This window comes from Podarcis pityusensis, assembly GCF_964106645.2.
Source record: "Podarcis pityusensis genome assembly, chromosome: 7".
Classification (NCBI taxonomy): Eukaryota; Metazoa; Chordata; class Lepidosauria; order Squamata; family Lacertidae; genus Podarcis; species Podarcis pityusensis.
The window spans coordinates 66,666,314-66,679,591 of NC_138031.1; positions in this window are offsets into that span (position 1 = coordinate 66,666,314).

Below are 13,278 nucleotides of genomic sequence, written 5' to 3' on the forward strand. Positions count from 1 at the left end.
ATGGGAGTGCAAAACCCATGTTGGAGCCATGCCTGGAACCTCACAGTGCAGGCTCAACTGGGCCACCAAACCATTACACTGCCTCTCTCAAAGATGCAATACAGTACAATTTTAGGGAGCGGGTGGCGCTGTGGTCTAACCCACTGAGCCTCTTGGGCTTGACAATCAGAAGGTCAGTGGTTCAAATCTCCGTGATGGGGTGAGGTCCTGTTGCTCAGTCCCAGCTTCTGCCAACCTAGCAGTTGGAAAGCACACCAGTGCAAGTAGATAAATAGGTATCACTGCAACCGGAAGGTAAACGGCATTTCCATACACTCTGGTTTCTGTCACGGTGTTCCATTGCACCAGAAGCAGTTTCGTCCTGCTGGCCACATGACCAGGAAAGCTGTCTGTGGACAAACGCCAGCTCCCTTGGCCTAAAGTGAGATGAGCGCCGCACCCCATAGTTGCCTTTGACTGGACTTAACTGTCCAGAGGTCCTTTACCTTTACCTTTTTTTTACAGTACAGTTTTGAAGGCACAGCAAGGCAGGATCCAGTGAATGACCAGCCACATCCCCCCAGTTGTGCAGGAAGCAGTTCTTCACCGTAGGTGAGATCCTAAAGTCAGCCATGCCTTTTCTTGTCAAGAGGTGTGTCCGGCACCAACATTACAAGCTGTTTGACACCAGACAAAGACCTGCGTATTTGCCCATAAATTTTAAATTAACATCACATCCACAACATACATTTAAAGCACATGGGTACCTCCTCGAAATCCTGAGAACTGTAATTTGTTCAGTGTGCTGGGAACTGTTACCACTGTCAGGGCTAAATTACAGTTCCCAATATTATTTGGGGAAAACAATGTGCTTGAAGTGAATGGTGCAGGTGTGGCCTTTTTAAAAATCCTATTCTGCTTTGTTCGGTTTCAAGTTCTTATTTCTATTTGCCTCTTGGCATATTGCATTTTGTTACATTGGTTAGTTTTTAATCCTATTTATATATTCATAGAATCATAGAAGGGAATATAAGGGTCATCTAGTCCAATATTTTGTCCAACGTGGAGCTCGAACCCACAACCTTGATATTAAGAGCCTCATTTTCTACTGACTGAGCTATCCCCTTTGTGTGCATTGGTTACGCTCAAACTTTTGTACACCCCCCAGAATCCTTTGAAGAACGGTGGCTGAAGTATATTTTAAATAAAATACGGATGCAATCCTGTGGTCTCTTGGGAGAACATTCATGGGGTGATTAAATAGAATGGCTCTCCCCCTCTCCCCATGGCCAAGGAGGTATGTGTATGGAAAGGGAAATCTTCTCTTCCAAGCCCCTCCGATTTGGGCACAGCCCTTGGCACTCTGTTGCCATGGCACCAGCAAAAAGATACATTCTGATCTGCTGGGGAAAGATCTGGAGAGTTCTTTGGATCTGCTGGATTTGAAGTTGTCCCGTTGCCTTGACGTGTCCCTTGAGTTTGGGGAAGGGTATATAGAAGTACAACAGCACAGAAGCTAGTACTATATATTGATTATCCTCCCACTCAGACCAATGGGAGGAAGCAATTCATAAATGGTGGTACACACACACACACACACACACACACACACACACACACACACAACTGATGGCTTTCAATCTGGTGGTTCCTCTGTCTTAGATTCCTCCCTCCCCAGAGCCTCCTTTGGATAGTTCTGCTCATAAATAAAATATTCCGCAGGCATTCTCCAAAGTTCCAGAAAGAATATAAGAAGAGATTATGTAATATTGCCTAGACATCTTGCTGATCCACATTTAGAAGGCAAGGAGGAACCCTGTGTAACAACACACTTGCTTTAACATGCTTGCAAAAGCAGGCAGGAGGGAGAAATAAGGCTATTATGCTTCATTTCACTGTTTCCTTCTGCATTTGCATAAAGCAAAATCTTACGCAACTATGGAATTCTGCTGTTTGAGCAATTATCAGAGATACATTGCATTTGCTATGACTACAGTCAGAAGCAATACTGTAACTTAATTCAGTAAAATATGTGTAACATACAAGGCATGATTTCACAACCACACGTAGAAATAGAATGTGATTCTATTTCATAGAAAGATCACCAGGTCAAGGGCAATGTGTCATTTCATATCTTTTAAGAAAACAGGCTTCATGGTTAAAATATTTATTAAAAATTAGTCATTTTTGCTGTCCTATTTCCCCAGTTACTTACACTGTACAGAGAAGAACCAAGTACTGGTGGCACTTGGCCACATATTCTGAAAAACTAAATTGCAGTATCTGTGTGGAGATGTACGTTTTCTGCTTGCCTTCGGCTTGTTGGACCTGCCAATCATGTGACAATGTGTAATTCAAGTTGCACATCTTAATTATATCAGAGAAAAGGGTGTTCCTACAATTCTGTAAGATTGCAAGATAAGGATTCGGCTCCACTGACGCTTTAGGCTGGGCTCTTTTTCCATTTCTATCCCATCTTCCGACTGCATTTCCTTCCATTTCAAGTTAGGTCCAGCAAATGGCTGACACATTATAGTGCAATCTGCAAACTCGATGGCTTGTTTAGGTCACTCAGGGCTGCTTCCCCATCGACACACTTTGCTTGGTTGCCTAACTTTTGATGATTCACAGCTGATGATGAACTTGTTCCACTGAAAACCATTGTGCTTGAGGTGATGTAACTTGATACAAAGATCTGTTTCTGGTGCTTGATTTGTGAAGACTCGTTCCCATTTTCAACCACCATCAAGTAATAAACACGCAGGCATGAAGTGGCCCCTGGACTAGAGATGGGGCCTTGTGGTCCTCAGACATTGCTGGACTATAACTCACATAATTTTTAAACATTTGCTATGGTGGCTGGGATATGATGAAAATTCCATGTCTAACTACATCTAGAGGGACACCAGCTCTACATCCCTTCTTTAGAGAGGACTCATGCAAAAGCTGCCACAGGTCTTTGATCTAATCTGTGGTTTTCATTATTACTACCTTAGCAATTTAGAGTTCTTACAGGTGAGCACAAGGGACGCGGGTGGCGCTGTGGGTTAAACCACAGAGCCTAGGACTTGCCGATCAGAAGGTCGGTGGTTCGAATCCCCGTGATGGGGTGAGCTCCCATTGCTCGGTCCCAGCTCCTGCCAACCTAGCAGAATATTAAAAACACGATAAAAGATCAAACACTAAAAACTTCCCTAAGCAGGGCTGCCTTCAGATGTCTTCTAAAAGTCGGATAGTTGTTTATTTCCTTGACATCTAACGGGAGGGCCCTCTGCCTAGTTCCCTACGCCCTGTCACCTATAGGACTTCTCGGGATTCCAAAAGTTGAAAAGTATTTTGACAACTCATTGGGAATCTCTTTCTATTCACAATCTAGTTCCACAGATGTAACTTTTTGTCTGAGCTGCTTCGATGAACTGTTGGGCTGCCATAATACAGTCCAACATAGTACATCCTCTGGATAGTGATGTGTATTACAGATTGAACGTATCTCAAGTAAAATGATGATGTCACTAGAAGTCTTTTGCTCAAATCCTAAGAGCAACCTAAAATGTTGCCGGAGGGGATTGTTGGGCTGATTATGCAAACCTCGATTGTGAAGGAAGATAGAGAAGAAACTTAATGGGATTGTTTTGGAAGACATACTGTATTTCCGTTGCAAAGGAATAAGCGTAGCATCAATACTAGGCTGTGATCATAAGCCCATCTGCATGGAACTCAAGTTCCACTGAAGTCAAGGAGACTTGTTTTCACACATAATGTTCGGAAATGAGGTACCACTTCCTCTTCTTTTACTTGCTTCTCCTTTTATGAATGTTTTTCTCTCCACAATATTCAAGATTGCCGAAAAACCTGGGGCAATTTTCATTTTAGAACAAAGAACTGAAGATACGCACTCCAACATGTTTATTAAAGGGTGTTTTTTCTAACAAATAAATACTTATACTATAAAACGGGACATCAAAGTGCTTTTGATGTAAAGTTTATTTAGCAGGCTCAGCTTTTTCCTATGATTGTACTAATCCTCATAGATCCAACGGCAATACTATGTCTATTTAAACTATAACAGGAAGAGCCATGGGGTGATCATCTACACAGCTTACATGAAAGAGCCACAGCAAGTTATGATACATTATGGGAAAAATTCACGTACTTCAAATATTGTCTGCTGCTTTTATGAAATCTGTAAATAAAAGCACTTACTTCCGTGATACAGGATTTCACCAAGGTGACGTGTATTCTGTTATTCTATGCAGTATTAGTAATGTGGAACATGGTTCTGAGCAAAGAATTCCAAATTTCCCAAGAATATTAACTGTCTGCCATGTAGATGAAGAGAGGAGATTTCTAGCCCACAAAAGTCTCATTGAGTTCAATTGGGCTTCCTTATCTAGGATTGCAGCCTTAATTGTGACTTTGTTGCATTTAGATGAGCTGGTGATAAGCAGGTTTTGAGCTTGATTGTTTTAGTGGGGCTATAAAAAATAATAACTAAACTATGCAAGAAATTCTTGGCTATAATATACAGTCATACCTTGGAAGTTGAACGGAATCCGTTCCGGAAGTCCATTCAACTTCCAAAATGTTCGGAAACCAGGGCATGGCTTCTGATTGGCTGCAGGAAGCTCCTGCAGCCAATCGGAAGCTGTGGAACCCATGCTGGACATTCGGCTTCCAAAAATAGTTCACAAACTGAAACAGTCACTTCCAGGTTTGCAGCATTCGGGAGCCAAAATATTTGAGAACTAAGCTGTTAAAAAACCAAGGTAGGCTGTACTATAAAAATCGATGGGCTACAGTACAGTTCATATAGCAGAGAAGGATGCTGAACTGGGGGCGGGGGCTGAGACTGTGAAAAGGGGAGGAAATGCCATAAACCCCAGCAATGACAAAAAAACTGTGGTAATTATGGGCTGTGTAGTAGATCAGAAATAGAATAGGAAGGATGATTTTGAAAGGAAAGTAGAGCAATTTTTCCCCATTTGGAGGAGATACAGTGGTACCTCTGGTTACGTACTTAATTCGTTCCAGAGGTCCGTTCTTAACCTGAAACTGTTCTTAACCTGAAGCACACTTTAGCTAATGGGGCCTCCCACTTCTGTCGTGCTGCCGCTGCGTGATTTCTGTTCTCATCCTAAGCAAAGTTCTTAACCCGAGGTACTAATTCTGGGTTAGTCTGAGGCGTATGTAACCTGAAGTGTATGTAACCCGAGGTACCACTGTATATGAATAAATACAAAAAAATCAGCAAGAAATACTATCCCAAAGTCCTTACGACGCAGCAAGGTTACTGTTTATGATTTTATTGCAGGTTGTACTTTTATCGTTTGAAATGTGGCTTATTGAATATGGCCAATGTAAATAGTGTGGCCTATTAATAATAATTAAACAATGTGGGGGTAGGAGGGAGAAGGGAATGGAAAAGAGAGAGAAATCTGGAGATGTTTCCGAATGCCAGTTGCTAGGGAACTGCCATGGGAGATATAGTGATTGCCCTCCTCGTGTCCCTCTTGTGGGCTTCACAGAGGCGTCCGAGTGGCTGGGCTCTGTGGGCTTCTAGGAAGACGTGGCTTACAGGGTAAGAGGAGGGCAGTCAATGGGGGCAAAGGACCAGAAGGGGAGAGTGAGCGTCTGCTTGTTTGCTGACAGCATGGGGTAGACTTTTAGATCCTTTACACAAAAGCTCAGAAGCCAAAGAGGGTGGGAAGTGTACGCTTTAGTCACAAAAGGTGGAAAGGTAATAAAATAAACATCAAAAGGTAGGCTTGCCAGGTTCTCACTTCTCCACTACCACTTACAACAAAAGCAGGAAAGAGGAGGAAACCTACCCTCTCGGCCCTGCCGTCAGGGTTTGAGCACACAAGACTGGGGGCAGGAAGCCTTTCCCTGAAACTTTAACACAAACACAGGCACTTGTGAAGGCAACTGGCGGGGGAGTAGAGGAAAAATCAGATCTCGTTCAGCGAAGTTTAAAATAAAATGGCTATGAGATGCAGAGGAGCAAGCTACATGTTGCACATTGCAAACTACTACAGAGAGAGAGAGAGAGATCACTCCTTCTTTGCAAAATGTCCTTAGAAGGGGAGATGGAGATGGTAGGGATGTGCTTTGCTCTTCCCTCTGCCAGCCAATTTACCTCTGCCACTGACTGCAACTCTACTAATATTACTCTAGACCTGCATTTACTTCACAGGGAAAATTAACTAAGGGTGGTGGGTAATCACTCCCCTTGCTTGTACCCTTTTCAGGGGCTTTGCAAAGGAGGAGGGGTGATTGGAGACTTTGTCACATGCATCATCAGTGTAACATGTAGTTTTCCCCAGAGCAAAGTCAGTTGTAGTCTTCCTTCCTTCCTTCCTTCCTTCCTTCCTTCCTTCCTTCCTTCCATGGTCCACCTATAGTGGTTACTCTAGGACAGTGGTGGCCAAACTTGGCCCTCCAGCTGATTTGGGACTACAGTTCCCATCATCCCTGACCACTGATCCTGTTAGCTATGGATGATGGGAGTTTAGTCCCAAAACAGCTGGAGGACCAAGTTTGGCCACCACTGCTCAAAGACAAGGATGGGAAAATTAGGTTCTTCCAGTTGTTGTTGGAGTACATCTCCCATCATCCCTGATCATGATTCATGCTAGCTGGAGTTACTTCCTGAGTCCAACCACATCTGAAAGGCCACAGGTTTCCCATCCATGGTGTACTTGGGTTGGACAACTCTGAAACAAGGCAAATGAAATGCTGACAACCACCAACTCACAAGACTGCAACAGCATATGGCTCAGAATCATTATCTCAGGGCTTACTTCTTGCCATCTTTCTGACTGCCCAAGTTTCATGTCACATTTACATGTCAGTGATGGGCATTTAGGAGGTCTCTTGGGGAAGGCTACCCTTATGATGAAGCACAGTGAAGCTTCAACATGCAGAGGTCAACTTTTAATGTGAATTAAAAGTAATGTCCCCTAATCTGCCAAAAGACAGCTGCTTGGGGATGATGGCCATGGCAAGATAGTGCTGCAATCTAGATTGGACACTTATGTCCTAGATTGGGGTGAGGAACGTGTGGCCATCACTGATCATTGACCATAGAGGCTGGGGCTGGTGAGAGCTGTGGTCCAACAACTTTTATCAGCCCCATGACAACATCTGGAGGGGCACAGTTTCTCCACCCTTGATTTAAGGGATCTCATCTATGTTTCTTGGATATCTTCTGCAAATCAGAATAGACAGTAGAGAACTAGATGAACTAATGGCCTGGTATAGGACAGCTTCATGTGTCCTTATAAATCAGCAGTTAAGGCTAGCCCTACTATGGGGCAGAGTGAGACAGCTAAGTGTGACTTCCATGGAATAGCACTAGATGTTTAGTTCTTTCAGTTATTGTGTTGGATCTTGCTCTCTGAAGCAGAAATCTGTTACCACTAGCTGGATGCTGCACAGGTGGCAAAAGGGGGCAGAATTTCAGCAATTCACCATTTTCTCAACAGCTCTGTGTGCCCCTCAAAAAAAAAAAATCCCCTGTAGGATTGGGAGACCCTCTGGAACAGGTAGAAGATGGCAGAGGGGTTCCCGAGGGAGGCGTAAAATTCCCGCCCATTTGTTCCACAGTGGAATTTCCTCTGGATCCTAGTCACTTCCACAAATGGGGATTTGTCCTCCCTTTACATCCAACCTCTTGTTTATTTTTGCTGACAAGGATGGAGTGATATGCTTGGGTACACTATGTGCCTTGACCTGAGGGTAAGGAATCATTCGCCGCTCCATGTCAGGTAGCAAAATGCCTTGGGCCAGCCCTAGCTGTGTTGCAACACGGCTCTTGGTTTTGTTTTTTGCAGAACGTGTAGCAAACTCTCTTTTCCTTCGTCAGATCCCTGAGTTCTCCGACTACATGTTGTTTCCTCAGTCATACCGATCAACCCAAGCCGATGAGTCTTACTCTGGCATGCAAGCAAGCCACCTTGCAAGAGGAAGGAAATGCAAGGACCGTTGTTTGGAGTTCCTTTCACCACTCCAAGCTTCCCAGTCAAGCTGGTATTGCTTGCAACCATCAAAGTACGGCTTGCTTGAGATTTCCAATACAGCACCACCTACTCAAACACACCCATAACACATTGGCAAGGTTGTTGCTGCTGATTATTCTGTGATTGTTCCTACAATGGTTGTTCGACTTCCTGGTACAGTGGTACCTCGGGTTAAGTACTTAATTCGTTCCGGAGGTCCATTCTTAACCTGAAACTGTTCTTAACCTGAAACTGTTCTTAACCTGAAGCACCACTTTAGCTAATGGGGCCTCCCGCTGCCCCGCCGCTGCACAATTTCTGTTCTCATCCTGAAGCAAAGTTCTTAACCTGAAGCACTATTTCTGGGTTAGCAGAGTCTGTAACCTGAAGCGTATGTAACCTGAAGCGTATGTAACCTGAGGTACCACTGTATTGTTTAAGCAAACCACGTATATAACGAAGAGAGCCCTGATGGACCAACCCAAAGGCCAACCTAGTCTCACAACCTGCTTCCCCACAGTAGCCATCCTTGTGGCTATGGGAAGCCACAAACAGAACCTCCCTTCCCTGCTGTTTGTTCCCCAACAACCATTATTAAGAGACATGGAGCCTCTGAACCTGGTAGCCATCAATACCCTTGTCCTCCATAAATTTGTCTAACTTCCATTTTAAAGCCACCAAGACACATGGGAGTAGCCAGGATTTATGTTAGGGGAGGTCAGGACATCCCCCGGTCCTATTCCAGAACCAAGGTACCTGTGACACAATTGTTCAGTTCATGGAAGCCACACCTATCGCTCAGTCAGGTTGCCAGTTGCGTCACTAGAATGCGCCACAACAACATCCAAGTGACCTCAGAGAGCGTTTTCAGTTACCAATATTCCGATCATTCCTACTTTTAGTTACGTATTTTTATATATTTGCTTTATTTAGGGGGACAGCTGCCCCCCCCCGGCTATGCCCATGCCAAGACGGTTGGTGGCCCTTGCCACAACTTATGGAAGCAAGTTCTGCAGTTTTACTGTGGGGTTCTTGAGGGTGATCAGAATGGAAAAACCAACTTTAAAGTAATATTAATGCCACTGTTTGAATGTTCAAAGTGCATTGGATGACTTATTCAGGCACACACAGGTCCCGCTAACCAAACACAATTCATTTCCTGTAAATTGTTTGTTAGATGAGTGTTTGCATAATGAGTCAATGTTTTCCATTGATTCCTATGGGAAACTTTCTAATGCATTCCGGACCATGGAATTTTGACCCCAAAAATAAATTTAAAAAACAGGAAAACCCTCTGAGGAAGGGGAAAGTGCTTATTTGTCCATTCGCTCTACCTCCCTCCCTTTATTCCTCGGCCAACCAATAGAAGGCAAACAAGGAAGTTTTTAAAAAATTCTCTCTGTTTGGATATCTGAATCTGTGGTGTGTATAGAGAGTTTTGGTTACTAATTCATCATGTTCAGATAAGGGAACCTTCGCATTGCAAGCATTCGGAAATTAGGGTCTGTGTTTAGCAGATAGGAGGCTGAAGCAATAATTACTTTCCTAGGATCGTCTAATGAAGTCCATGGCTAAGGAGATATTTTAACCAGGAATGAAATTTTCTAGCACACATTCTTAGCAATGTTAAGTACACCAGCTAACAAGAATGTAATATTATATGAAGGGTTTGAGTTTGGGACTTCTCTGCAGAATCTGGTTGGTGATTTAGATTGCTGAGAATCTCAGCTTTTATTTACAAGGGTTACACGCAGCCCAATCCTTTGCATGTTTACTTGGAAGCAAGACCCACTATATTCAATGGTGCTTACTCACTCATAGGTGTCTATTGCAATGTAAATGACTCACCCTTCATGCTTATAAATCTCTTGTTAAAAAACAGATTGTAACCTGCACAAGTTGTCTGTTATTCTTGAATGCATTCCAAGCATGTTCTCCCTAACCAATATACCGCTCCTCACTTAGTCATACAGTTGCATTTTAAGATATTGCAAATTGCCGTCAACCTATGCGATTAAGGTGGGGAATGCATTCAAGCAAGTATCTGTCCACAAGTCTTTTTTCTCAGGCAAACAAACAGAAACGCACACACCATCTTCTGTCATGCCTAATCTCTTAGAATTATCCCTGGCTTGGTTGAAGCATAAATATATAATCCACAGAAGAAATCTAGGCAAATCTGAAACCTGAATTCATGTGTGTTCAAAGAAATAGCTGGTTTATTAGCAGCTACCAATTGCTTGTTGCTGGTAGAAAATGTTCATATTTGGGTTTTGGATAACCTCCAGCAGAAGGGAGTTTTAAAGCAGGGGTGCTTCTGAGCCCACCTCATATTTAGGTACTGCTGACAAAGGATGCTATGGTGAATGAGTCTAGCATAAAGCATACAGTGGTACCTCGGGTTAAGTACTTAATTCATTCCGGAGGTCCGTACTTAACCTGAAACTGCTCTTAACCTGAAGCACCACTTTAGCTAATGGGGCCTCCTGCTGCTGCCGCGCCGCAGGAGCACGATTTCTGTTCTCATCCTGAAGCAAAGTTCTTAACCTGAAGCAGTATTTCTGGGTTAGCGGAGTCTGTAACCTGAAGCGTATGTAACCCGAGGTACCACTGTATTTACCTATATGACCAGGTATCGTTTGGAAAATTAGTCACGGTCACAGTTATAAATAATGATGTACCTAACACAATGGATAACTTGATGTATGAAACCTATTTCACATTATTAATCAATCTTGCAAAGAATGTAGCATCTTTCACCAGCAACTTCAAAAATCAGAGATGAACCATAGCCAGTCTTGGGACATCCATCAGAGTGTGTTGGAAATCCACCAGTACAGCATTTGCAGAAGGATGTGTATGTTGTTAATTTTATGATACTACACTTATTTTTTGTCAGGGCATCATTTATTAAATTAATTGCTTTCAAATATAATTGAGATTTACATGCAGCCTAAGGATACAATCCTAAACAAGCACTTCTAAACTCAGGCTTCTGAGATTAAGAATCTGGTCCTGTGTCCATTTACTCCATTGATCCTGTGTAGACATTATAGGATTGCACTGTCAACCTCATTCTACTCAGTGGAATGTACTTCTGAGAAAACACGCCTAGGATTGGGTCACGTGAATACTTACTTGGTTGGAATCTCCCCTGAAATTCGTAGGACTTCCTTTCAAGTAAACGCACTTAACAGACATATTTCACATTAGCCACAAGACTCTTGAAGCCGACATCTTTGTATTTAAGCCAATTTCCTGAAATGACATTGCCACTGACATTCTGAAATGGCAAAAGGCCAGATTCTCTGCAAGTACAGCATGCAATCTTTGGTTTGCATTAGCGAACCTCGTAGTGTTCCCCAGTTTAAGCAACATTCCAGTCTTAAAATGGGCTGTGCTGAAAATTTATTCTCCGGGGGCAAATCAAAACCTGCCCAAAAGATCAAGAAAGTGGAGGTAGAAATTTCTCTGAAATGTTTAGGAAGGGGTTTCCACTTACCTTAGTTAACCTCATGAAGAGGCAATTTTTTTCTTGCTTTTGGATTTTTTTCATTTAAAGAAATGCTTTTTTCACAATTTACTGACAGGTGCACTTCTTAGAATGCCTTAGGAGTTATACCAACACATAGCATAATCACAGAATCATAGAACTGTAGAATTCGAAGGGATTCCTAGGTTCATCTAGTCCAGCCTTCTGTAAAGCAGGAATCTCAACTAAAGCAAACATGACAGAAGGATGTTTCTCCCAGGGCATGCTGAGTGGCACGACCAATGAGAGGTGCAGCAAGATTCTTGTGCGCCATAGCTTCCCATGGGCCTTACTTCCTGGCAAGAGACCCATTAATGGAAGAGCAACTATGGGAGCACACAAGGGCACAAGAAGCTGCCATAACACACACTGGTGTAACTTAAGCCACCATAAGGGGCGTCTCCATCCCCATCATTCTGCCCAGACACTGAGGTCCAGCTCCAAGGGCCTTCTGGCAGTTCCCTGACTGCAAGAAGTGAAGTTACAGGGAACCAGGCAGAGGGCCTTCTCGGTAGTGGCACCCGCCCTGTGGAACACCCTCCCACCAGATGTCAAAGAGAACAACAACTACCAGATTCTTAGAAGACATCTGAAGGCAGCCCTCTTTAGGGAAGCTTTTAATGTTTAACAGACTACTGTATTTTAATACTTTGTTGGAAGCCGCCCAGAGTAGCTGGGGAAACCAAGCCAGGTGGGCGGAGTATAAATAATAAATTATTATTATTACAGCGGTACCTCGGGTTACATACGCTTCAGGTTACAGACTCCGCTAACCCAGAAATAGTACCTCAGGTTAAAAACTTTGCTTCAGGATGAGAACAGAAATTGTGCTCTGGCAGCACAGCAGCAGCAGGAGGCCCCATTAGCTAAAGTGGTGCTTCAGGTTAAGTACAGTTTCAGGTTAAGAACGGACCTCCAGAACGAATTAAGTACTTAACACGAGGTACCACTGTATTATAATTATTATAAAGTTACACCAGATCTAAACCCCATTCAGCACTGGGGCTGCTGCTGCTCTGCCTAAGCCTAGCAGAGGGACAACCCTTTCAAAGAGTGTTTTAGGCCAAGTGACCAGGTCACGTGACTGAGCTGAATAGACTAAGTGCACCCTCTCTGTTCGAGCCCCATTTGAGGGACTTATACCTGCTTCAGCTCAGCTATCTTTGGCTCAGCCCCAGTTGAGCTGGGACAGGGGTGCCAACTTGGACAAATTATTGGGAGGGGCAGGTAAGCCCTGCCCCACATAATCAATCACATGATGTTGTGTATGCACACCATTCCAATGACAATGCCTATCAACTTTGGGGGCCCCCTCAAATATTTTATTGGGAGGGAGATAAAGACCTCTCAGCCCCCGGGAGTTGGCTCCTATGATCCACGTATCTTTAGCTGAGCAGAGGTTAGGAACTTAAAACACTGACTGGACTAGAGATGCATGTATCCTAAGCTGCTCAGCACAGTGATTCTTGCCATAGCGTTGCCTACTACCTCTCAATATTTTTGGATACATTTCTTCCCCATCCCCACCTCACAGGAAAGTAGTAGCAAAGCAGCCAATCTTTTCAGAAGGAGATAATATTTTGGGAGAAGCACAAAGCCCAAATTATGCACCTGGAAAGCCAGACTGACTTCAATGAAAGAACTAAGCACGTGCTAAAATCTCTCATGCTGAAATCCAAAGCAGTTTAAAAGTGATTTAACTTTGGTTGAAATGTATGGATCATTTGGAATTTACCACTGAAGTCAACTTCCAAAGAGTGGGCACAATTC